The sequence below is a fragment of the Sciurus vulgaris genome (genome assembly GCF_902686455.1).
Source record: "Sciurus vulgaris genome assembly, chromosome: 17".
Taxonomy (NCBI): Eukaryota; Metazoa; Chordata; class Mammalia; order Rodentia; family Sciuridae; genus Sciurus; species Sciurus vulgaris.
In genome coordinates, this window is record NC_136478.1 from 14,751,275 (window position 1) to 14,776,324 (window position 25,050).

General features: G+C 45.6%; 1 protein-coding gene across 2 annotated transcripts in view; it reads right to left on the reverse strand.

The window, feature by feature from the left end:
• The window catches only part of ZFHX3 (zinc finger homeobox 3), a 308,931-nt gene that overhangs the window by 242,601 nt on the left and 41,280 nt on the right, over window positions 1-25,050 (reverse strand). Inside the window, exon 2 of one of the 2 annotated variants that reach the window (XM_079117846.1) lies at window positions 24,652-25,000. The gene's annotated coding sequence lies outside the window, so the exon portion shown is untranslated. Of the gene's footprint in view, window positions 1-24,651; window positions 25,047-25,050 lie in introns of those variants that run through there. The other variant, XM_079117848.1, reaches the window with a different exon arrangement.

Consider the following 25,050-nt stretch of genomic DNA (forward strand, 5'->3'; position numbering starts at 1 on the left):
CTTCTTAGTCAAGACTAGGGGAGAAAACCGGTTTGGGATTTTGCAGTTACCTCATCTAATCCTTCTGAATTCACTCTGAGGATAATGCTGTTTTATTTAAGGGCGGGTGATGGGGGGAGGAAAATACACTTAGAAAAATCGGGGGTTTCCTCTCCATGAGACAAATCTGGGTTGCCATTCAAACTTTTCCTGGCTGCTTTTCCATGCGGGACAGCTGATCAATAAAGCCAAGTCCAGCCTGGCTTGCTACAGGTTTCACCAGTCAGTGCTTGCAAAACCTTTGTCATTTTCTAAAAATAAAAAAGCTAAAAGTTATTGTAGAAGAAGGGGCTTTTTTTTGTCCCCTGCACAATGTGTCTTTTGTGAGGTTAATGCCATTCTAGGCTCTCGATAGCCCTGGACAATGGGAACCCTCCAGGAGCTTGCAAAGACTCTGGCTTTTTTCTTTCTTGCCTTTTTTTTTTTTTTTTTTTTTTTTTTTTAAGGGAAGGATGAAACATTCCTGCAGTCCAAATACAACCTCTACTTTGATTAAATAAATATTTATCTTTATTGTAGCCATTGTATATTTTTACCTTCAGTTTGTCTGGTTTTTGATTATTAATTAATATTTTTCATTGGCAACAGTTAATCTCTTTTTTTTTCCCTTTCAGTTCAAAGTACAGGTCAGTGTAAAATGTAACTGACTGAAGGAAGACTGGTAAATTCTGAATTTTTCCATAATACATCAGGTAAGGAAAATTGTTCAGACCCTCAGGAGTATATTTGTTCCTATTTATCTGTCTTCACAAATCTTTATAAATCTATTAGTCTATTTTTTTTTAAATGCAGCAGAATTAAATTTCTCCTTGTAGATCTTGAAAAAATCACTTAAATACTATGTATTTATTTTCTTTTAAAATATAAATAGTAGTAGAAGTGAACTTGTCGCTTGTTGCGGAGGAAGTCAATATCTTCATGGTATAAGCTATTTGGGGGAAATTCTGGATATAAACGTATTTCATGTTGCAATATAAGAAAATGTCAGCTTAATCTGGTAAATACTTATGCTAATTTTAGTGAGTGAATTCGTTACAAGGAGGAGAGGTACCAAGCTTGTATGATTGAATAATGCTTAGACGATAATCCAGCATCTATATGGATTATTTTATGTACAAAATGGGGGAAAGAGGAGCCAAGAAATTCAGAATCTAAATCCTTCACTTAGCTGGCAAGAGGGCAGAAATTTTAGACCAACCTGTTTTTAAGACATTTACAGTGGGGAGGGAAAAATGGAATGTAAGCTAAATATTGCATTGATGTATACATTTCCCTGCCTCTTGCTCAAGTGGATGGATATATATATATATATATATATATATGTATATATCCACACATAACGATATATGCATAAAGGGGTACATAAATATACATTTGAATGACTTCAGATGTCTTTACATCTTGTGTGTGTGTGAAAATATGTGTGCACACAAATATACAAGGTATTCATAAATGCAGGTACTGTACAGGGCTATGCGTTTGCTCTCTCGCTGGGGGTTTGTGTTTCCAGATCTGTTTGGGGCCACTTCTTATGCAAACATAACATAGAAATATTGGTTTAATGATGAAGACATAGATGATGAATTTGAATAAAAATCTCCCCTGCAATTTTCAGAATATGGGTGGCAACGTGAGCAGCTTTTATTTGGTCCAAGGACTAAAGATGCCATGGGCCAGTTTTAAGGGGGAAGGAAGGTGAAGGGGGTGTTAGGAGTTCACACTTCGAAAGAGCCTAGCTCTGGGCCCTAGGTTTTCTTCTACAGGGGGTTTGGGGGCATAGAAACATAAAGGAGGGGGAAGAAACAAGAAAATCCCGTGTGGAGACAGGGGAGGTTTGAAAGGACGCCTCTGTACAACTCTAGAGCTGGATCTAAGAGAAGGTTTGGACGGTGGAGAATGCGCGGGTCCTTTTTTGAATGCGTATTGTTATTCTAAGTCTATTGTATGTACGTGTTGCTGTCCTTTCATTTGCCACGACAACATATGGATTCCATAAATGCAGACATGCCGAAGTGCATCTGTCTGGGTAGTTAACACGATCCAAACATCCCTCCTCGTTCCGCTAACTCGGGCTCTTCCTTGGGCTCCCCAGCAGTGCTCTGGGCCGGCCGGCCGGTGCCCCAGGCTCGCAGCACCCCACCGTTTCGCCCTTTTGTGGTCTCTGCACGGGATCCGAGGTGCCGCGCCGAGGAGGCTGGCTACTCGCAGTGCCGCGGTCAGAGGCGCCGCCAGCGCTGGCCTCTGAACGCACGGGGAGGAAGGGGTTAAGTTGCCCGAGCCGGGCGAAGGGGCTGTGCTCATCCCGGAGTGAGGTGCAGCCACCGGCAGCTGTGATTTAGGGGTCAAGTCCGAGATCACCTTTCTCCTGCCTCTGGAAATGGCAGAAGATGAGGTAGGGAGGGAGAAACAGGAGTGAGCAGCAGCCAGGCGCAGCACGTGGCGCTCCAACCATCCAACCCCCCCCCACCCCCATCCCGTGTGCCAGCCCACCCCTTGACCCCCAGACAAATCAGATAGTTCCCTTTGCTCCTAGGGGTGTGGGGTGCGGTTCCTCTGAGTGTCCGGAATTACTCCATTAACGGCTCTGTCCTATGGTTAGACCGATGCGCCCGACCCTCAACCACCAAATCAGAAAGTTTGCTCTCAATGCGTTAGGGAGTGAGCAGCAGGGGGTGTGTAAAAATTGTCCCCCATTTGCAAGAAACAGGAGTGCCCCTATCAGGAGAAGGAAGTTCGGATGTGGATGCTAGCCCCTCATCCCGGAGTCATGCCCCTCACAGTCCTGAGCTGACATACACAGTGGTGCCCATTACATGCAGCTTCTTGCTTTGTGCTTACATTCTCCGTCAAGAACTTTCTCTCCCCCAACTAAGGCAGGCTGGAAAATACTTTTGTCAAAATATTTTTCATGCCTGAAAGATAACCAAAAACCAAATTCAGATTTGTTTCTGAGGTGTTTCACTGAAAAAGAGCAAAGTGTCTGAAGTTCTTTTTTGTCTTGTTGGCAGTGTTGGGAGAGCTAGGTTGTGGGTCTCAACACCCAGGTGATGTCCTGGGGGCCCTGGGGGCACACAGGTGTTCACAATAGGGACTTTCAATGAGAATGAGCTTCCCAGATCCACCCCCATGAGTCTGGGCATTGAGGACAAGAGCAGCTCTTTTGGAAAGTTACTCCAAGGGGGGGGGGGGGGAGACTTTTTGGTGGGAAAAGAATTGGCTTGAAATGATAGGAAAGGGGAAACTAAATTCTTGGGGGACAGGAGGCAGGTGGGGCACAGAGAAGGTAGGGAGATGAGTGAGGAGGTCCAAAGATGGGGCATGTAGGGAGCCCGCAGGGCGGCTCCCCTGATGCTCCCACCAGCTACCAGGGTGAGGGTGAATCACCCCATTCAGCCTCTGTATCCAGGACCAAGAGCAGACCAGCTGGTCCAGAAAGCAGCTGAGGTTTGTCTTTCTAGCCTGGCTGCCCCTAACCCTGCCAGAGCCTCCAACCCGCAGAAATCAAACCAAATTGGCCGCTCCAATCTAGAGAGGTTTCATCCCTGGGGCAAGGGGGAGGGAACAAGCTTTTTTTTTTTTTTTTTTCCTCTCTTCTGCTTTTTCTTCTTTTGAACTCCCGATTCAAAAGAGACCACAACCTACTCTTGAGTGTCATCCCCAGTACATGGATTGTGGGTATGTTTCATTCTTTCTTTCTTTTTTTCCTATTTCTCAGAAGTAAACCCTTTAAAGAATTACCCCCAAACTTGGAGCGACTGGTCCTTGAAAGAGATCCAAATGATAAAGCCTGTCCTTCATTTCCAATACATAGCACGTTGTGAAAATGCAGGGCAATTAGTCAGTTCCCAGGTTTGAGTTAGATTCCCAGCTTCCTTGGTTCCTTTGCAATGGAAATCTGAAATCCAACCTGGGGGCAGGAGAGCCTGTAGCTCTCCCAGGTTCTGCACCGCCGGTATCACGTGCTAGCGCTGGCTTGCCTTTCGGTGACCTGGTACTAGAAGTTTGCACCACATCTGAAGCCTGGGACCGGTGAAGAAGAGAAAGAACTAACCTCATCACAACGCAACAAAGTGAACAACTGGAGGGCAAGCGCCCCTTGGTCCTGCTACGTTCGCCTTAGGGATTTCCAAGAGCATAACTTGGGGAAATGATCGAGGCTTCTTGCTTGCCAGCTTAAGACAGAAAAAAGGGAGCCCGGTGAAGCGCGGGGAGCCGTCTGGGGGAGCAGGGCTGTGAGCGGACAACAGAGACCTGGCTCCCATTTGCGCATAGCCCGCCAGGGCCCGCCTGGGGAGATGGAGCCCACGGTGGCACGTGCATTGTTGACACGCAGACACGCAGGCGTGCGCTAATGGAGGGATGCGCGGCTGAGCACCCCCCCCCCCCCCCATGCCTGCATTTCTTGCAGGCATGACTTGTTTAATGGCCAGGGAATTGAGTGCCTCATCCTCATCCCCCCTTCTTCTTCTTCTTCTTCTTTTTTTTTTTTCTAAGAGATGTAAAAAGGAACCTATACAGCCTACATATTCTGAAGAAACGTGAATTTTTTTTCTTGAAAAATACCTAGTGCCATAATATTTCTGATTTAAGGGGAGAGAGAAATCTTTGAAGTGAAGGAAATCAGTGGGGGACGAACTAGCTTTTCCTGATTTTTTGTGCTTCTCCTCAAAGCCAATAATGGGATTTAAAATGAGAGATTCCCAGTCCCCGTCCTCCCTCCCATTCCATTTGGCTCTCTTTGCCCCAGAAAACCTCTGCGGTAACTGACTGCACGTCTAAGGGGACGGTTTAAAGAGAATCAAGGTTTGGGGAGCGCATCAACTTTCTTTCCCTTTTACAAATAAAGTTGAAAAAAATTTTTTCCGAGGACAATTTAAGCAACAAACGACATCGAACAGATATTTTTCCAAAGCAAAAATCTTCTGATTCGTTTGTTTCCCGTTCTTAGAAATAGAGAAAAATGCGAATCCAATCTTCCCGCTCGCGGCTGCCACGAAATTTGGGGTCCGCACTTGGTTGAAGCTGGTGGGTCGAGGGCAGGGCGTGACCCGGTGGTCCCAGAGGAGCACAGGGTGCGCCAGGCCCGGGGCACCAGGGCTGGGGCTCCGGTTAGCCGCACTCCCCGCCAGAAGGCCGTTGGCCCAGCCAGTGTCAAAGCAGCGGGCAGGGCACTGGCCCCCTGTGGGCTCGGGGCGCGCCCTTGCAGCCACCTCCCTGTTAAATTCCAGAGCTCAGCGGGGCAGTAGGGACATTCGACGCCAGTTTCCTGTGGCCCGGGCATAGGACGCACCCTTTTCGCGTCTTCTCTCCCGCCCCCCTGGAGGCACCGCTGCACTTCTCCCCTGCCGGTCCCCAAGAACCGTAGCCCGGAGAATCCCGGCAGTTTCCCGAGGTGCTGATCCCAGTTCACAGAGCCAGCGCGCGCCTCCCTGACGTCTGGCACACCCAGCCCCATTTCGGGAACCTTTTTGTCCCGCTGGCTCGGGCTCGGGGGAGGAAGCCAGGGCGCTCTGGCCCCTGGAGACAGCGATTGGGACGCTAAGACCGTCGCAGAGCCGCTACCCTGGGACCCTGGCGCCCCTTGCAGGTGCGCGCGAGGCATGGCTCCGCCGCCCTTCGACTGGGCGGGGAAACGCTCCCTGCGGAACAATTGGGTCACCCCATCGCTCCCCAGCGGGGCCCCAGGAAAACCACTAGGCCAGGGACCAGGCCCCAGCAGAGCCTGGGAAGGAGAGGGCGCGGCCGCGGCTGCAGCTCCTGCCCCCCGCCTGCGCCGCCCGGACGCAGCGCCCTACTCCCGGTCACCCCGACTCCCCAGCTGGGCCCTTCGCGTCCCACGGCTTCCCACCACTCCGCCGCCGTCAGTCCAGCCTCACAAGTGTCCACCCCGCGCTCCGGGAGTGGGGCGCTGATGGGAGGAAGCCAGGACACGGGGCCTGAACCCGACTGCAGGAGGAGCTGGGCGGGAGTCCCAGGCGGCCCCTCCCGGTCGGGGGCTGGGGACAGAGGCAGATTCTGTCCCCCTCAGTCCCGAGCAGGGCAGGGAGTGGAAAACCCCAGGGGCCCTGTTCTCCACTGAGGCCGACCAGAAACCCGACTGGCCAAGGAGGTGGGAGTGGATGTTTAGGTTAGCGAAAGGCCAGCTCGAGGGGTTCCTGTGTCTGCACATCTCCCTCCCTCTCATTTTGTCTGGTAAGAAAAAGGAGAGCAGGCGGATTTGTGCCGACCCCTCTTTCCGCAGTCTGGGAACGCTGCCGCGGGAAGAATCGCTCCCAACGACACTTAAGGCCCGACACTTGAATGCTAAAGGTTAAACTTACAGCCTGCAGGGAAGGGCTTCTTGCCAACTGGAGTAGTGGTGCGAGCTGCCACAGGTCCTCTGCCACCTCACCCTGGCCCCCTGCAGGTACAGCCAATGTCGAGGCTTTGGGTGTTTGTGTACTTCAGAGACAAGAGCCCTGAGTCCTGTGGTGCTGGCTCTTCCCTGCCCCCCACCTCTGGGATTCTCTCCTGCCTGGTCTCCCTCATTATGTTGACTGTGGCTGTTTGTGCCTCGGTTTACTCTTGGGATCCCTGTACGCCTGGTGGGCTCCAACCTGCTGAGGAGTTGGAAGAATCCTCCTTTGCAACAGAGATGCAAGGAAGGCTCGCGCCCGTGCAAGCTCTGGGAAGAGCTGTTGTCCTTTTGCTCTGGGTACTTGGTAGCCCCTGAAGCTAGTCACAGGTAAGACCATAGCCTAACAGTGAACTTAGTGCTCAGTCTTGGAGGGGACTGAAGGGAGACATTGGCTGAGAGGGGACAGAAGGGGGGCAGTTTTTAGGTGGGAAGCTTCTCCGAAATGAATAGCCATGGGGGTGTCTATCTCAGGGATCCTGTGCTGGGAACCTAGGATGAAGGGCACTTGTTCCCCTTCCCTCTGGATCCCCCGCCCACCCACCACACAATAATGGTGAGATTCAATTCAGCATCCTTAAAAAGATATTCCAGAAGGGTTTGTTCTCAGGAACCAGGCAAGGTGCCCATAATCTCTTCCCCTCCCTGAAGACCCCACATTTGTTGAACACCTACTATGTTTTAGCTCCCTACTAGGCATTTTACATGTAATTATAGTCAATTCTCCCAGCAGCAATGGGAAACTGATACCATTAGTCCCACTTCATAAAAGAGAAATATCACACCCAGAGAGGTTAAGTTGTTCACTTAAAGTCACACAGCATTTAGGAGGCTCAACTTGAATTGGAACCCAGATCTGTCAGGCTTTACAGCTCTTTCTATTGTACCCATGCCTGTTGTCAAGGTCAGGAGAACCAGGGAACCAAGGGAAGAGAAGCAATAGTGCAGATGGGCTGAGGGGAGGGAAAGGAAAATATTCTGGGGAGGGTTATTTGGGGTTTATATGGTTTTAGGGCAACATTCAGGGCTAGGAGACAAGTCACTGACCATCATGGAGGATGGTCATTAAAAGAAAAAAGCAAGAAAATATAACAACATGCACAAAACCCCAGGATGACAGCAATATAGGTTAAGCCCTGAAATGATTGCCAGTGTACCCTGGGTTTGGGGTCTGGATGACTCATAGCCAGAACCCTCTACGGGGGCCCTTCTTATTTTCTTTGCAAATTTTCTTACTCTGTCTGAAGCTGACAAGTGCCTTACTTCTGTGAGTCAGCAGGGCTCACAGGAAGGGATGATCAGATGACCAACCAGTCATGAAAAAATATTAGGAAATCCAGTAAACTGGAAATTAGAGAGGGTAGGGACATTCAAATGGCAGGCCTCTTGGGCACGTCGATACTTGGTTGTGCAGGTCCTAAGAGAGGGAAGGGCATGTGTAGCAGCAGGCCCACAGCCCCTTGGAACAAAAATGCCTTCTTTGCCCAAACTGAGGTTTGACTGTCAGAGACTCTTCTGCCAACTCCAGCTCACGTGCACCACCAGGCCTGACCACCCCTCTGGGTGATTCTGCAGACTCCAGTGGGAGAGGCTGGTCTCCTTTCACTTCAGAGTGGTTGGACTCCGAAGCTGCACAAAAGTGTGTGTGTGTGTGTGTGTGTGTGTGTGTCACTGGGCAGGACTGGCCAGGCCTGCGCAGAGGGGTTGCTGAAAGCCTTGTTAAGGAAGTACTTCTGACTAGGCAACCCAATTACATAATGGTGCAAAAATAACTCTGGGCTGGGAGTTGTGTCAGAGTGACGTACGTTGTTAACAGAGAGAAGTATCACATATCTATCTTTTAACTTGAGGGCTGGAAGTATACTTGTGTACTCTGATTAGACCCCAATCTTCTCCCCTTTCCCATAGAGGAAGCTAGTGTGGGGAGTGGGGTAGGCAGAGCAGTTTGCAAGAATGCTCCCCCTTTTGCTCCCAGGTGCAACGAAAACTGACTGTTCAATTCAGCTGTATTCTGCCGGCTCCCAAGTCCATCTATAGACAAGGATGCCCAAATGGGTTTTGCATTGCTCCCTGTTATAAACTGATCAGGGGAGGTTGAGGAAAAGAAAGGAGAGGAGAGAATAAGAAATGAGAGAAAAACAGAGTGAAAGTTTTGAGGAGGGGTCAGTTATCTTATTACATCTTATATAGCAAGGCTAGAAGAGTTTCCCTGGGACTGCATCTAAGGAAGCCTCCCACTCTTGGAAAACAGAAAAAGTTGGTCATCTACCTTTCACAGGTTTGTGTGGGTTTCTTTTTTGTTTGTTTTAACCAGGGATTGAATCCAGGGGTGCTTAACCACTGAACCACATACCCAGCTTGGTTTCTTTTTTTCATTTCTTTTGAGATAGGGTCTCACTAAATTGCTTAGGGCCTCACTAAGTTACTGAGGCTGGCTTTGTACTTGTGATTCTCCTGCCTCAGCCTCCTGAGCCACGAGGATTACAAGCATGTGCCTCTGTGCCTGTCACTTCTCACAGGTTTTAGCTAAATTTCCACGAGGACAGAAAATTATGACCAAAAGAGGATGCAATCCTTTCAAGTCAAAATTATTCAAAGTTTGGCCTAAATGAGCTATTTCATCATAGATATAAAGGCCCTATTTCCAGGAAGTTGAAGAAAGAGCCATATATTCTTCCTCCACCCCCATCACCATTTTGAGCCCTAAAGCTTTCCAGGTGGGAAAATTACCTTCTCCAACAACTTTGCTTTTCAAATAAAGTTTCCAGATGTGCCTTTCCCATTTTAAAATGCCCTGAACTCCTGCTATGTTTTGCTTGGGGACCCTTATCTGTTTTTTATTTATTTTTTAATTTGGGGTACTGAGGACTGAACCCAGGGCACTCTACTACTGAGATACATTCCCAGCCCTTTTTTATTTTGGGACACCGTCTCACCAGGTTGCTGAGGCTGGTTTGGAACTTATGATCTTACTGCCTCAGCTTTCCCAGTAGCTGGGATTGCAGGTATGCACCACCATGCCACCTGACCCTTTTCTATTATTATTATTAATATTATTATTACTATTATTATTGGTACTGGGGATTGAACTCAAGGGCACTCGACCACTGAGCCACATCCCCAGCCCTATTTTGTATTTTATTTATAGACAGGGTCTCACTGAGTTGCTTAGTGCCTTGCTTTTGCTGAGGCTTGCTTTGAACTCTTGATCCTCCTACCTCAGCCTCCCAAGCTGCTTGGATTACAGGTGTGCACCACGGTGCCCAGCTACCCTTTTTTAATTTTAAAGAACTCTGCTTAAGAGACATTGTAACTTGTCTTGTTCTTTCTTCTCTTTCACGGGCTGGGGCTCGGTCCCTCTATGAGACACCAGTTACCTACTGAACTGTATCAAACTCCTTTACTCTGTTCTCCTTGAGGCAATTAGCATTTTCTGTTTCCTGGGATTGATAAGACAGCATCTGATCTTTTCGTTGTAAATTTGAGCCTTCCAGAACATCCTTAATCTAGATCCATCTGACCCCCTTACCAGAGAGACTGCAGGATAAGCAATCCTAGGCCCAAGACCCTTGCAGCCTCTGAACTTCTGCCTACAGTCAGTCGTTCTCCCCACCCCACCCCTTTCTTCTCCTCCTCCTCCTCCCCTCCACCTTCTGGGGATTGCACCTGCTAGGTAAGCACTCTACCCCTCAGCCAAATCTCCAGTCCCTCTGTCCCTTTTTAAGAAATCAAAATGTCTTCAACCTCCTTGAGCTAATTATAAAAGCAAATAGCTTTTCCTCACGGAGTCATATTCCCTCACTTGTCAAAAGGCAGTTCCACTCAGAGACCACCATGTGCCCCAGGGGGGAACCTGCTTGATCAGGACACAGCAGAAAGGAAAGGGTGAAGCCATGTCCTCCCGCCTGGCCCAGCAGGCGCTGCCTTTATGGAGTCTATTTCCAGTCTGTTTACCTGGCAGGGACCACGTGACAAACCCAGAAGGAAATGCTGACATCATTGTCTCTCACACACGTGTGCGGCCTGCCGCCCCTCCCCCACACTCACGCCTCCACCACTTCTTTCTGCAGCTTTCTGTGGCCACTTGCCTTTGTTTTCCTTTTCCCTCCCAGGCCGGCTCAAGAGACCATCCTGACACCACACACACACACACACACACACACACACACACACACGAGGGGCGGGGCAGGCGGGCTTGTTTCCTTTTCCTTCTCCAACAAACCTTTCTTCCTCTCCAACTCTCAGATCTGTGGCCATTGAGTCTTCACTCGGTATTTTTTTTTTTTTTTTTTAACATACTTCCTCTTTTCTCTTTCTCTATAGATTTAAGATTTCTAATTAAAAAAAAAAAAAAAAATTCTGGATGGCCCAGAAAATGTTCCAGACCTGGGGGAGGAGGGGAGGGCAAAGCAAGGCTGCTGGGTCCAGCCGCTCAATTTCCTGCTCCAGTGGCCTTCAAGATGCAGGGGTTGGGGGCTTGATCATATATGTACCCTATTTATTTATGTGCAGCCTTTCCTCTTCTAGACATTGGTCCCACAGTTTCATCACTGCTGCTGACCAGGGGCGCCCTCCCTTGCCCCCAGCCAGACCAGAGGTCCCGAAGCTCTTGGGCACAGGTGATTGGTCCCTGGTCTTTTCTCTACGACTGTGCCTGTGACTCCTAGTCCTTGGTCTGTGAGGGGCCAAAGAGGCCTCTCTGAGTCTTCCTGCCTGGGATCCAGGGTCCTGGGAAAATCTGGGAGGCAGAGAGGAGGGGTGGCCATGGTCAACACTGGTACCTTCTTCTTGTTCAAAGGGCTGCTTCTAACAGGGCTCTGAGGTCCTGTTGCTTGAGAAAGGAGAGCTTTCTTGGTACATGTGGGTGAAGGGCCAAAACACACAGTTTGAAGGAAATGTTTAATAAAGGCTTGGGAGCCTCAATCTGTTTATTTATTCTCACAGAAAGGTGTAGATGGGTTGTCCCTGGAAACTGTTTTGAAAGCAGACAGCAAGATGGTGAGACAATGGGGGAATGGCAGGGAACAGCTCTCCCAGGCCAAGGGGTGTAATGGAGACACTGACCTACCCTTTGGCTCCTTCCTCCTACCCTGGGCTGTCACCTGGGTTCCTCCTCCTTTTAGTATGGGGCGGAGGAAGGAGGAGGCATGGGAAGGTCACACAAGTGTGAGACTCCTAAGTAGTCTCACATTTAGGAGTACTCCTAAGTACTAAGTGTGAACTCATAATCCGCAGCACTTATAAAGACGGGATTCCACTAGGAGTGCATGAATACTTAAAGGGGCATATTTACCACTGGGTTGTATAGAAAAATCTTCAAATACGCATCAGAAGATTCTTGTGAGATCTAGGAATGGGACTCTGAACCTAGAAACAGTGGTCTTTGCTATATTTGGGTATATTTCTCTTTATTTTTGCTGTGCTGGGGTTCATATCTAGGGCCTCACACATGCTAAGCAAGTGCTCTACCACTCAGCCCCAGCCCCACATTTCTATTTTTTAACAGGCACTTCCAGTACTATGCCAGCTAAGTGGCCCTGGCAGTCAGTCAGGAGAGAATTCAGAAACTATGAGGTCAGCCTGGGAGACCTGTGTACTTGGTAAGGCACAAAGCTGACGGGGGGTCTGACTGAGGACGCTCATCATAAATATGCCTCTTCAACCTCATTAGGATCTAAACCCTTTGGGGACATGCTAGGAATCTAGAAACTTCTATAGGCTTTACATGTTTTGTATAAGTTCTAATTCTATACTTCCAAATGTTATAGGCCAAGGGCTTGCTCTCATGAGTTGTCCATCAGACATATAGCTCTGTCGATCAATGAAATTATTATTTTTTGTGTGATTTTGAGCCCAAATAAAAGTGGCATTGAAGAGTCTCAATGTCATTTTTGTCATTGCCATCTCATCGTTTCTGGATGAAACGGATTAGGATACAGAATAACAAGACAGAACACAAGTTCCAAACTCGCAGCTGTGTGTTCTAGTGGCCTCTGTTAGTAGATCCTGCATGGTCATATTCTTGTCAATTTTTGTCACAGAGGGTGGTGGGAATTGTTCAAAAAGAAGAAGGGGGAGGAGAAAGGAAAGAAGGAAGGAAGGAAGGAAGGAAGGAAAGGAGGAGGAGAAGGAGGAGGGGAGGCGGGGAGAGAAGGAGGAGGGAGAGGAGGAGGGGAAGGAGAAAGAAAGAAAGAAAGAAAAAGAGAGAAAGAAAGAAAGAAAGAAAGAAAAAAAGAAAGAAAGAAAGAAAGAAAGAAAGAGAGAAAGGAAGGAAGGAAGAAAGAAAGAAAAAGACGAGGAGGAGGAGGAAAAGGAGGAGGTGGGGGAAGGAGGGGAAGGAGGAGAAGAATTGTCATCTTTTACCATGGAGTCTCTGAACTCCGTAGACTTCTGGGGAAGACACTATAGGGAGTTCTCTCCCAACTCTGGTGTGTAGCTCACCTCCTCTTGTGGACACTGTCCCCAGCCCCATGTTGGAGCTGACAGTACTCAGTCTCTCCTATTTAGCTCTCTGCCGTGTTTCCTGTGCTCATTTATAACTACATAGCACCGAAGTAATGCCAACAATATTCATCTGTTTCACTACTCAGTGACAGTGCTACAGAAGTGCAGGGGCCTTTGTAAACAGATCTGCGTTCATCTTAGGGGTTACACCACCTGTTTCCACCGTGGGCACAGGTGATCTCCTCGAACCCCCACAGGCTCCCTGGCACTCAATGATGCGCCCCCGCGGAAAAGGAGGGTGATGATAATGACCTGTGATCACGGCGGTGATGATGATGACAATGCCACATTGCAAATAAGGATTCCAGGAGGAAGGCCGTTCTGGGCCCAAAGATACAAAAACAAAGATCGGATGAACGCACAAACGCTGTGAAGGGCTTCCCTTGAGATTACGCTGAAATCTGATTCTTTATTCTTCTTTTTAATTTTTTTTTTTAGTTGTTAATGGATCTTTTATTTAATAAATGTATTCATATGTGGTGCTTAGGATTGAACCCAGGGCCTCACACATGCCAGGCAAGTGCTCTACCACTGAGCCACAACTCCAGCCCCTCTTTATTCTTTTAAAAGCATAATTATTATTGGTTATTTTAAAAAAATTGCTAAGGACGGGGCCTGAGCTAAAATGGACTAACAATGATACAAGGTGGAGGCATTATCACTTTTCATCATCATTTTTTTTTTTTTTTTTTAAATGATACTGGGGATTAAACCCAGGGACCCAGGGCCTTAGAAATGTTAGGCAAGTACTAACACATTAAAAAATATAGAGAAAAATAGACAAATATAAGAACAAACTAGCTGGAAGAATCAAGGTCTGTTCTTAGAAAAATAAAATAAAATAAAGCAAGACTTTGGAGAGTGGAAAAGTCATCAAAAATTTGTGGTCTCATTGCAGCTCTGCCACTAAGAGTTGGATGGTCTTCCAGCAAGTCACTCCGTCCCCAGACGGTGCTTCTCCTTGTCCAGTGGTGATAGCAGTACACACCTACTGGGTTGTCTGAGGATTAAATATGATGGCACATATAAAGTGTCCAGCACAAAGCCTGGCACACGACAGGTGTTTGATAATGAGTCATGATATCCTGATGGTACTAATCTGTTGGTGCTGCAGAGTTGGAGTGTGAAGATCAAGTGATTTTGAAAGTGCTGTGAAACTAGTGGGGTCTAGACAAACATATGATCTTCTTTTTTTAGGTATCATTGGGCTCTGGGTTACATTTGTTAGTACTGGGAAATGGGGCAATGAGATAAAGATATATTACTGAGGAAAACCTTTCTCCATATACAGGTACCTGATATACCTAATTCCAGTCATCAAGTTCCTGAAATAGGAGGAATGCAAGTTGGTGCCCACCAGACATCCTCAGGAGGGGGCGTTGCAAAGATTCATAATTTAAAATGATGCAACAGTTATTAAAGCACTTGGACTCTCAGGAGCAGAGGGGGTATGTAAACCCAAGGCATCATCATAAAAGCAATATCATCGCCGTCACTAGCAACAGACTCTTTTCTAAGCCAGAATAGAATTTCCAGAAATTACGGAGGATGACAGATTTATTTCCACGCATCTCACTTGCTTTCAGAGTTATTGTTTCCTCTTTTTTTTTCCCCTCTCTATGGTGATAGAGAAGCCTGAGAACCGATCCTGTCAGGAAGTTCTTGGGGAATTTCAGAAGATGCGCAAGCAGGGTATGTGAATGACTGAGAGGCCAGGAAAAAATATATAATATTCATAACTGATCTTCTGAGCACATCTGAATAATCAAAACCACGGATGATAAACACGTCAGATATATCCGTCAGGACTCACAGGATCCTCAGTGAGAACAGTTCCCTCTGAGGGAACTTCCTAGTATGTCTTCCTCTTAAAGCAGGTCAGATAACTTTCCCCCCTGTGCTTGGACCTCTCAAAAAAGACGTGCTATTAAATCCAGACCCCAGGATAGGCACTCAATTGCCCCCTGCACATATCATGCCAATCCCCAAATTTTCAGAATTTATTAACCAAGATGCTGGATGAAAGAGTTTAAGCATCTTGCTAAATAAAATAGAGATTACATTTACCATTTCTCCTCAATCTACTTAAATCTTGTTACTCTTTCACGGAAGGAGATGAATCAGTCTGACAGAACTTGTTTTGTCAAGTGATCTAAGATCAGGCTGTATTCACTGTAGATTATTCTAGAAATGATTTGGCGTCTTTTTTTTTTTTTTTTTTCCAGGTGAAGTTCCAGATTAGGATATTACCAACTTCCCTTTTTCTTTTTAAAAATAGAGGCATGCAAGCACAAAAAACCAAAGGCCAAGTATCTTCTCTGATAAGTGGATGATGATACATTACGGGGGGGGGGGGGTGTTTGTTGGGGGGAGGGTAAGAGAAGAATGGAGGAACTTTGGATGGTGTAGAGGGAAATGGGGCGGGAGGGGGTGGGGGAAGGAAAGATAGTGGACTAAGACAGATGTTATTACCCTATGTGCATGTATGATTACACGAATTGTGTGAATCTACACTGTGTACAACCATAGAAATGAAAAGTTGTACCCCATTTGTGTATAATGAATCAAAATTGCAGTCTGTAAAAATTAAAATAGAATTTAAAAAATAGAGACATGAATCCTGCTTTCCTGCGGTCTTTCCAAGGTCTTAAAATGAAGTGGTTCTCCCATGATGTAGCCAGTAAGAACAAATTCTCTTATAACCAACCTTACCTTGCAAAAAAAAAAAAAAAAAAAAAAAAAAATTAAAAAATCTTCAAGGGGCTGGAGAGATAGCTCAGTCGGTAGAGTGCTTGCCTTGCAAGCACAAGGCCCTGGGTTCAATCCCCAGCACCCCCCCAAAAAAAAAATCTTCGAAAACGAAGGTGGTGGCTGGGATTGTGGTTCAGTGGTAGAGCATTTGCCTAGCACATGTGAGGCACTGGGCTCAATCTCCTGCACCACATAAAACAAAATAAAGGTATTGTGTCCACCTACAAATAATTTTTTTTAAAATAAGGTGTTTAAGGAATGTTTAAAACTTGATCCTGTAAAAACAATGAGGAAACAAATGGCCAAGGCATACAACCTCTACTTTGACAAGCATATTTCCAGATATCTGAAGAGGTTTTTTATGAACTGAAAGTGGTCAAGGCCAAAGATAGGTATGGTGAATTTTCAAACTGTGTCAATGTTGTACATCTCATGAGGTCAACGTCTTTAATCTCCATAAACATCTTGAAACTCCACTAGGAAGTAAATGAGAAAATAGATGAAAAAGCTCAGAGTTTATATTTCTTACTAAGACTACAATGGCACAGGGGCTACGCACTTTCTAAAATCACAGGGTTTTTATTATAAAAATCCAACATTTCTAGAGAATGCACTGCATGGAGACAATTTCAAAGTCATGAAAAGCCCCAGCTCCGTGAAGATCAAGAAGACAGCACAAACTTGACTTCCTTGACATGGAATTTCCAGTGTCTTGGGTACTTCTGGATACCAACTACCAACCCGACTCTTTCTTCATACTGAGCAGGAGATTTCAACCCCTTGTTTCTTTCTTTCTTCTTCTTCTTCTTCTTTTTTAATCATTTTTTTTTTCATTAATTTTTTGACAGTGATAATTTTAAAAAAAAATTCTTTTCATGGGGCTGGGGCTGGGGCTCAGTGGCAGAGTGCTTGCCTAGCATATGTGAGGCACTGGGTTCGATTCTCAGCACCACATATAAATAAATAAAATAAAAGTCCAACAACTAAAAATATATTTTAAAAAATTCTTTTCATACATGTATATAGGGTAATAATGTCTGTCTCAATCTACCATCTTTCCCATCCCCACCCAGCCACCGCTACCCTCATTTCCCTCTGCACAATCCAAAGTTCCTTCATTCTTCCCTACCCACCCCCCACTATGGATCAGTATCCGCTTATCAGAGAAAACTTACAGCTTTTTCAGCCCCTTGTTTCTTGAGAGCATAATTGGAATGAACTCCATCAACTTGCCTGGTGCCCTGTATTTAAACCTTGTGTGAACCTTTCTGTCCTCAGTGAAATGTCTTTATGTCCTTACCCAGTACCTCCTTTCTCCTTTGCTGCCTCCATGTCACTGCAAGTCTTTCTTGGGCTCCCAAACACAACCCCTCCACCCCTGCTCCTTCCTTCCCATCTTGCCCCCTTGCTGTTCCCATGGCACACCTGTCTCCATCAATCTTGTATCGGTCTTTGCTTGGAAGCCTACACAAACTCTAGTCCCTCCTACTAGACAGTAACAACAATGACTCCTTTGATTCTACCACCTGATCAATGTACCACCCTTCCTTTCATTAGACAACTTCCTAAAGAATCATTTCTTTGTATTTTATTTTATTTTATTTTTTTGGTGCTGGGGACTGAACAAGGGCCTTGTGCATGCTGAGCACACGCTGTACCACTGAGCTACACCCCAGCCTGATGAAGAGTCATTTAAACGTGTTCTGCAGTCATTCTTGGATGCCTCCATGGCTAGGGAAGGCTCTGGCTATTCAGGAAGGATGGTCAGTATTTTGAGCCTAAACTGAATCTCTGGAGCTCCTGCCCACTGGTCCTGGTGTCACGTTGGAGGCCATACAAAGCAAATTTAATTCCCTGACACAGATGATCTTCCTCCTTTCTTCTGTCCTGTTTTCTCTCTGATCTTTTTTTTTTTTTTTTTTTTTTTTTTTTTTTTTTGATACTGAGGATTGAACCCAGGGGGGCTTAACCACTAAGCTACATTCCCAGCCCTTTTTATCTTTTATTTTGAGTCAGGGTCTTATTAGTTGCTTAGGGCCTTGCTAAGCTGCTGAGATTGGCTTCCATCTCAAAATCCTCCTGCCTCAGTTTCCCAAGTCGCTGGGATTACAGGCATGCACCACTGAACTTGGCTGACTCTGATATTTCTAAATGAGGAACTGCCACTTCCTTCAACTGTTCTTCACATGACCTGGTTCTGAGTTCCTTTGCCTTCCTGTTTCCAGTTTGCCTGTATTTTTAGAGTCATCCCCAGAATTAAATATAAATTATCCACATCTGCTCTATCTACCCCAAATGGGCCAGGAGTCTCACATCTTTTGTTCTTCTCATCAAACTTTGCTCAGGACAACTCTGGAATCCTCCTATTAACTTAAACCTCTATGACAGCAGTTTGTACAGTGTGGCCCATGAAGTTTCTAATTTGGAATGACCCAGGACTGAATGTTTATACTCCCCTAAAAAAGGTCCCACACCAGTAACCAACTCTGCAGACACTTTGACTTTGGACTTTCTAGATTCCAGAACTATGGGAAAGAAATGTCTGTTGTTTGAGCCACCCAGTCTATGATCTTTTGTTGTAGCAGTATCTTAGGCTCCACCTCAAACTTTGTGAATCTCACAACCAGGGTGGAACCTGGGAGTCCACATTTGAAACAAGTATGCCAGGTGATTCTTAAATGCACATAAAAGTCTGAAAAATAGAACTGCTCTGAGACTTTCCTGATACTTGTTGCCAAGTCTGGCTCCTTCTGCCTGTGTTTATGTAGATGGATTTTTAGATCCAAGAGAGAAACCTCCCCAGCCTCTCTGCTCCAGTACTGCGGATTGAACTCAGGGGTGCTCTACCCCTCAGCTACATCACCAGCCCATTTTACTTTTTATCTTGAGACAGGGTCTTGATAAGCTTCCTGGGCTGACCTTGAACTTGTACTCCTCCTACCTTAGCCTTTCCAGGAGCTGGGATTGCAGGTGTGTGCCACCATGCCTGGCTTCCATTTTCTTGTGTTACATTTCATCTGATTAATTATGGTGCATAGCTTTGGTCTTTCAAAATTATTTGATAGGGAGCTGGGGTTGTAGCTCAGTGGTAGAGCGCTTGCCTAGCATGTGTGGGGCAATGGGTTCGATCCTTAGCACTGCATAAAAATAAAGTTGTGTCCATCTACAACTAAACTATTTAAAAATATTTTAAAAAATTGATGGACTAAGGATGTAGCTCAGTGGTAAAGTGCCTTCTTAGCATACAATACAAACACCCTTTTGTGTTCTTTTCTCAGCAACATACGATTTTATGACTACTATGCATGGATTAAGACCATACGCTTAGTATCACAGCATTGGCAATCTCCTCCACATTGGTACCAATTACAACCAACCAATTACTGACAAACCCATGCTTCATCTTATTTCCCATGAGATGGATGGACAAGTTGCCATTTACCATATTTTCAAATGCTTTGCTAAAACCCTAGTATTCTTTGCCTTTTGCATTTCCCTAATCCATTGTTTTATATGAATCCTATCAAAGAAGGAAAAGAAGTGTTCTTACAGGCCATTTACTTATGCATTCTAGAACTTGTGGTCAGCCAAGGGAAGGTAGTATACAAAATCCACCTTTTTCAGTCACCGTCTTCTGAATGCCCAAGACCCATAGGTTATAAGACCCCAACTTGTTATTCTAGGTGTTCTTGTCCACATGTTGACTGTGCATGGGGACGGAGTTCTTGAACTCCCAGGTTTTGCCTTAGATGCCTCTAAGTATCTCACAGTAAGTAGCACAATATTCTATGCAACAACTTTTCTTTGAATGCATGAATGAATTTTACCTTTTATTCCCACTAACATTTTTTTTTTTTTTTTATGAAAACAGACTGAAATCCAGTGAATTATGGAAGAATGTGCTTCTTAGGCATGAGGGAAGTGGTAGGCATGGACAGTTCTCCACAGTTCCAGTAATTTATCATAGTCACTGCTCATATAAATGAGCTCATTAAAATAAAGGCATTCTTTGAAATGCGGTGTGATGCAAACATCGAGAAACAATGACACAGTTCTTGAAACATGACAACTTTACCAGAATCTGTTGTAATGGCCAAATGAGATGCAGAAAAAAATTTCAAAACAAACACCAAAGCCTTGCCTTAGTGGAACCACTTAAGTTAGTATAATATATATGGAAATAATGTTTTTTATGGGCTTAATCCTAATGCCCATTGAGATGACATAGAGGAGGTGTATTCATAGGACACGAGAGAGCCAGACAAGGAAATGCGGCTTCTCTCCATATCATTGCTCCCTCCACAACACAACCAGGCACACATCTGATAATTCTCTGATATGAGATAGAAGGGGTGAGTAACTCTAAAGGAATGGTGGAAATACCTGTGGTTGCCATAGGTCAAATGACTTTGTCTGTGGTCATGTTTTTACAAATACTCCAGAACATTCTCCAACTAGAAAAGCCACACCAACTCAGGTTTATAACTGGCATCTAATTGGTAGAAACTGGGGATGCTTATCAATATCTTATAATGCACGATGCATATTCCTACCAACAAAGAATCAGCTGAAGCAAAATGCCAACGGTACGATTTCAATCAAAATCTTCAGTTCCAAAGTATTGAGAGTGCTGCTACAGAGATTCCCAGGTCTAGGGTTAGGGTTCTACCCTCAATCTAGAAATTCTACTCCATCATGAAACTACCTATTGTGAGTCTGGAACGTAACTCCCAGTGACAAGCACTATAAGATGCTTTGCAGTTCTGTAGTGAGGTGAGTACCAAACCCAAAAGCCCAAGCTAGTAACCTGGTTTGGGGGGCAGTGCAAATGGAGGTAGAAAGTTCTGGAAGGCTTATGACAGCTCACAGGAGCTGAGTGGAAAGGCACTTGGTGGATTCTAGTGAGAGGGCAGCTCCCTTCTCCACACATGTAAGGATCCAGTAGAGTCTTATAAGAAGGATCAGTGAGCCATGCTCATGGTCATAAATGGGCCCTGAATGACACCTTGTAAAGAGATAACTGCAGATGGAGGATCCAGCAATGTCAGATGGACATGAAACAAACGTACTGACTGGAGAGGGTGCTGCTTTTTGTGCCAACTCCAGGAGAGTCTTCATCATTTAGGAGTAAAAAGGGAACTAACTTCACTTGAAGCCCCTGGATAGTAGACCCATTTCCCCCAATGGTTATAATTTTTGATATGGTGGAGATTTTAATCATTATCAGTATTATACATATAGAAAAGCTGGTGAATTTAATGAAGCTTCCAAATACCCCCTGAGAGATGATTATAACTCTAATTAAAAATGGGAGATAACAGGTGAGAATCCCATGAGACTCTGTAAGCAAGTGGCACTCATATGTCATCTTTCATGGAGGTGACTTTGTTCATGTCACTTTGGGCTCTTTCCAGGAGTAAAGGATGCTGTCTCCAAATTTTAATGTATTATGAAATTTAATGTAGTTTGAAGATAAGAAAATGTATTAAATTGTAAGGGACAAATGTTTCTAAGCCAAACCAGATTTTCATTTCATTTCATATACCTGTACTTACCATCCCATGATTATATATAGCATATATATATTAGAGGTATCATCTAAGTAAGTTCTATCTTAGTATCAACTCTAGGTATGAAGAACAAGAGAGGAATGAATGGGATAGAATGAACATTGGGGATCCATGCTCAGACAAGACTCTGGGAACCAGGTAAGTATGGCAGTTCAAGTAGGTAATTGGGGCATAGATCCAGGTAACCAAATGATAATTATTAGACCACTGTCAAGTAGGTCTTGAAGTTCAAGGCAGTCACATTCATTGAGACACCAGTATCAGAAGGCAGAACCACTAATAGGAGCTCATTTTACCACAAGAAGGCAAGTCTTCCAACTTCTATAGTACTGGCTGTATTGGCGAGTCATTGGAGAGGTTTGGCCATACTTGGGTCCTGAAAGGGAAGTCCCCTTACTTAGTATCCATCATGGGGGTACAGGCAGGCAGGGTGTAGCCAGAAAAAGTCAGAAGCAGAAGGACACAGCTCATTGAGAGGTCTTAGGTTAGATGGGACCTCTGCATTTGGACACAACACAACCCTGGATGGAGATTTCAGTAGGCTGCCCAGAGGTACATCTACTTCCCAAGAAAAAGATAACACTGCACCTTTAGATAGTGGACTTGTACTTTCTAATCCATACAAATATTCTACCAAGGAGAACTCAAATGAGAGAGAGCTGGGCCAACATGAAGCCAGCAGTGGCATTAACAAAGGACGTGATATGGGCCCTTTTAGGGACACCTCTGTGTATAAGCAATAGATGTGGTGACTGTTCCATCCATTGAAACTTCGCTGACTAGCATGAATTGGGGCAGTCTCTGAAAAAGAAGACCTGGGATTCAAGATTCATTCTTGCTTAAGGTGACTGTGCAGACACAGATCCTGAAACACCAAGTTGCTTTGGGAGACTGACCTGCAGACTTTAACAATGATCATTGACTGGCAAGATCTGGAGATACCCCACCAGTGCCCAGACCTGGGGAACTGTCTTCAGGATGTAAGGATGAATAAATATTCCTGAACTCAAGGTGCTTGCTTGGAGGTTGGTGGTCCCTAAACTCATCTCTAGCCTTGATTCCTCCCCAAATCCTGCATGTGATTCGCAAAATGTCTACCTGTGATTTCCAAATAGATTGTGTCTTCTCTGCTGGGAATGCCTTGCCTCTTCTCTATGAATGCCATCCTGAACCTTCTTCCTGGAAAACCCCAACAGTCCAGCTACTTTCTTTGAATTCCATATTCTCCAAGTTCATGATAATAACTCTATTTAAATAATGTCTGTGGTTGTTTGAAAATAATGTCTGTGGTTGTTTGATTACTTGATATTTTTCTTATGAAGCAGAAAGGACTTTGATCTCAGGGACCATTTGTTTAAGAACACAAGAACTGTGTACCTAGCTCAGTGCCTGTCATGCAGTATATGCTCAATAAATATCGATAAATATTTCTGGAAGGAGGGGAGAGAGAGGGGAAGGTGGAAAGGGAGGTTAAAGAAGGAATAAACACGAGTAACAAGGCAAATAGCAGAGTCAGACTCTTCAAAAAGGACCAGGCAGCTTGGGAGAGCCCATCTCATAAAGATCTACAAATGAGTTGGCAATGGCCTTCCATGGCTTCAGGACCGATTCTTACTGTACTTACTGGCAGAACCCCAGGGAATCCCTCTTCATGAACTGGTAGTGGCATACCTTCCTGGAAAGCCAGCATACAGAGCCATTCAGCACCAGCCATTGGAGGCCATGCCAGAGGGCTCCTGGCATCCCAGACGCTGGGCCTTTCTAAGTCCTGGCATTATCCTACTAATTTTCTTTGAAACCCTGAAATGTGATATTATGGCATTTGATAATTATCAATAATGACCCAAACTACTCAACCTTAGTTTTGGTGAATTGCTATAATCTATTTGATGATCCTCATCAGATGAAAGATTTTGTGGAGCTGAGTCCTCATTCAGAAATTCCAATAGATAGCTTTTGAAGGTGCTGCTTATTTTTCAAAATATTATCCAATGGTGACAAAGATTACTGCAGCTAAAAAGCCTGAGAATATCTATGAGGATTTTTCAAGATGCTAGAACTTGACAATACAGAACTCTTCTACTTTCCACAGTCCTTAGCAAACCAATAAATTCATTATTCAAGATATTCAATAGAACATTCAGCACATATCCTTAGCTGCTCGCAGAAACCGGTGCTATTGATATATAAGCTGCTCGAAGAAAGTGCTTTTAAGCTCATTGGTGAACACGGAAATGTACTATCTTGCAATCAAAGAGTCAAAGAATGAGCCAGAAGGTATCTTACAGATAGACTCATCTGAAATAAGGACACTCGTGCTTAGCTGAAAAAGGTAAGTCACTTAGTGACCTGTCCAGGGACACACAGCTAGTGAGTGGCCCAACCTGGCAAATATAATGATCTCAGTACCTTTCTGCTGCTCTGGATGGATGGCAAACTGCATCCTACATACATAGGAAAAAGACTGGCATCACATAGGCCCAATTGTCTGAAGAAACCGTCACCCTTCCTAAAACAATAGTCCATTTAAATTTAGTGCAGGCTGGTCAGGCCCAGAGCTTTACCAGCCCCCCAGAAAACAGAGTATTGTTTCCGCCCAAACCTTGTACTGAAAGGAAGCCTGCCATCTGGCAATGACCTCGTGAGACAACTTTGGGGAGAGCAAAGGGCTGAGAAGAGAAAGGCCTTATTCTCACTGCAAACAGGAAAAGGAAAGAGAAAAAGCCAGCTCTGTCTCCACACAAGGTTTGCTGGGCTTGGCTATGAACTGTTCCAGGACGTTCCATCAAATAGATGCCTTCATAGAGTCAAGCCAAGCGCGAACACTGTGTCTGGGACTCCCACTCCCGGGACACACACGTGGGCCGGCTCACACTCCCTCCTGCTCCTGCACACCCTGGGAGAGCGCTTATATGGGCTTCATGAGGCTAAGTAATAAACACTTTGTCTTCACCCTGCTATTTATGGGTTGCTTGGGGCATCCTGTTCTCTCTGTTGCCCTTACCTGAACAGACGGCTCTTGCAGACCTGCAGTTTAATGGGGACGACAGTAAATCTGAAAGGCTCTGTGTGCCGGGCACGCTCCTGCTCTCCTGCCCACCCTGCTATTTACATAGAAAGGCCATCCATGCATCTGTTCTCTGTGCTCCCCATCTCAGGTTGCAGCCCTGCTTTCTCCTCAGGCCTTGGTCTTTTTCCTTCCTTTCAGACATCTCTCTAAGAAGTGCTTTTCTATGTTACCACTCCCAGGGATCTCCCTTCACCAGTCGGCAATGGAGCAAACAATTGTGCCAATAAGAGCAACTCCAAGGGCTGCAAACCAGCAGCTGTGGCCTCCAGCTGCTGGAGACTGGACGCACGCACATGCAGAGTGAAGGAGATGACCCGTCCTACCTGGCGCTGACTTCCAGGTTCACTTAGCGGCCGAGTGCTTCCCCTGGCCCTTTGTGTTTGGATTGCCAAGGGGGAAAGATGCACATTGGAAAGCCGGAAGTGTGTCCGACCAGCAGACGTCTGAGAGTTGCAGAGGAAACGCTGGGAGGGTCCAGTGGTGATCACCTTGGTGGGTTAGGGGGGCTCTTTTTACTCTCTTCTTTGGGGTTTTCAGGACTCTCGGGGCTGACAAGTCCTGGGAGGAGAGATGGAGTCACGGCCGCTCCCTGTCCACTGGCAGGCCATCACACCAGCCTGGAGCCCTGCCATCTCTCGGTCTCGTCTTCATCTTGGGCCAAGCGGTCGACTTCTGAAAACAGACAAGACAGAGAAGGATGCGTTAACTCGGCCTCTCCCCAC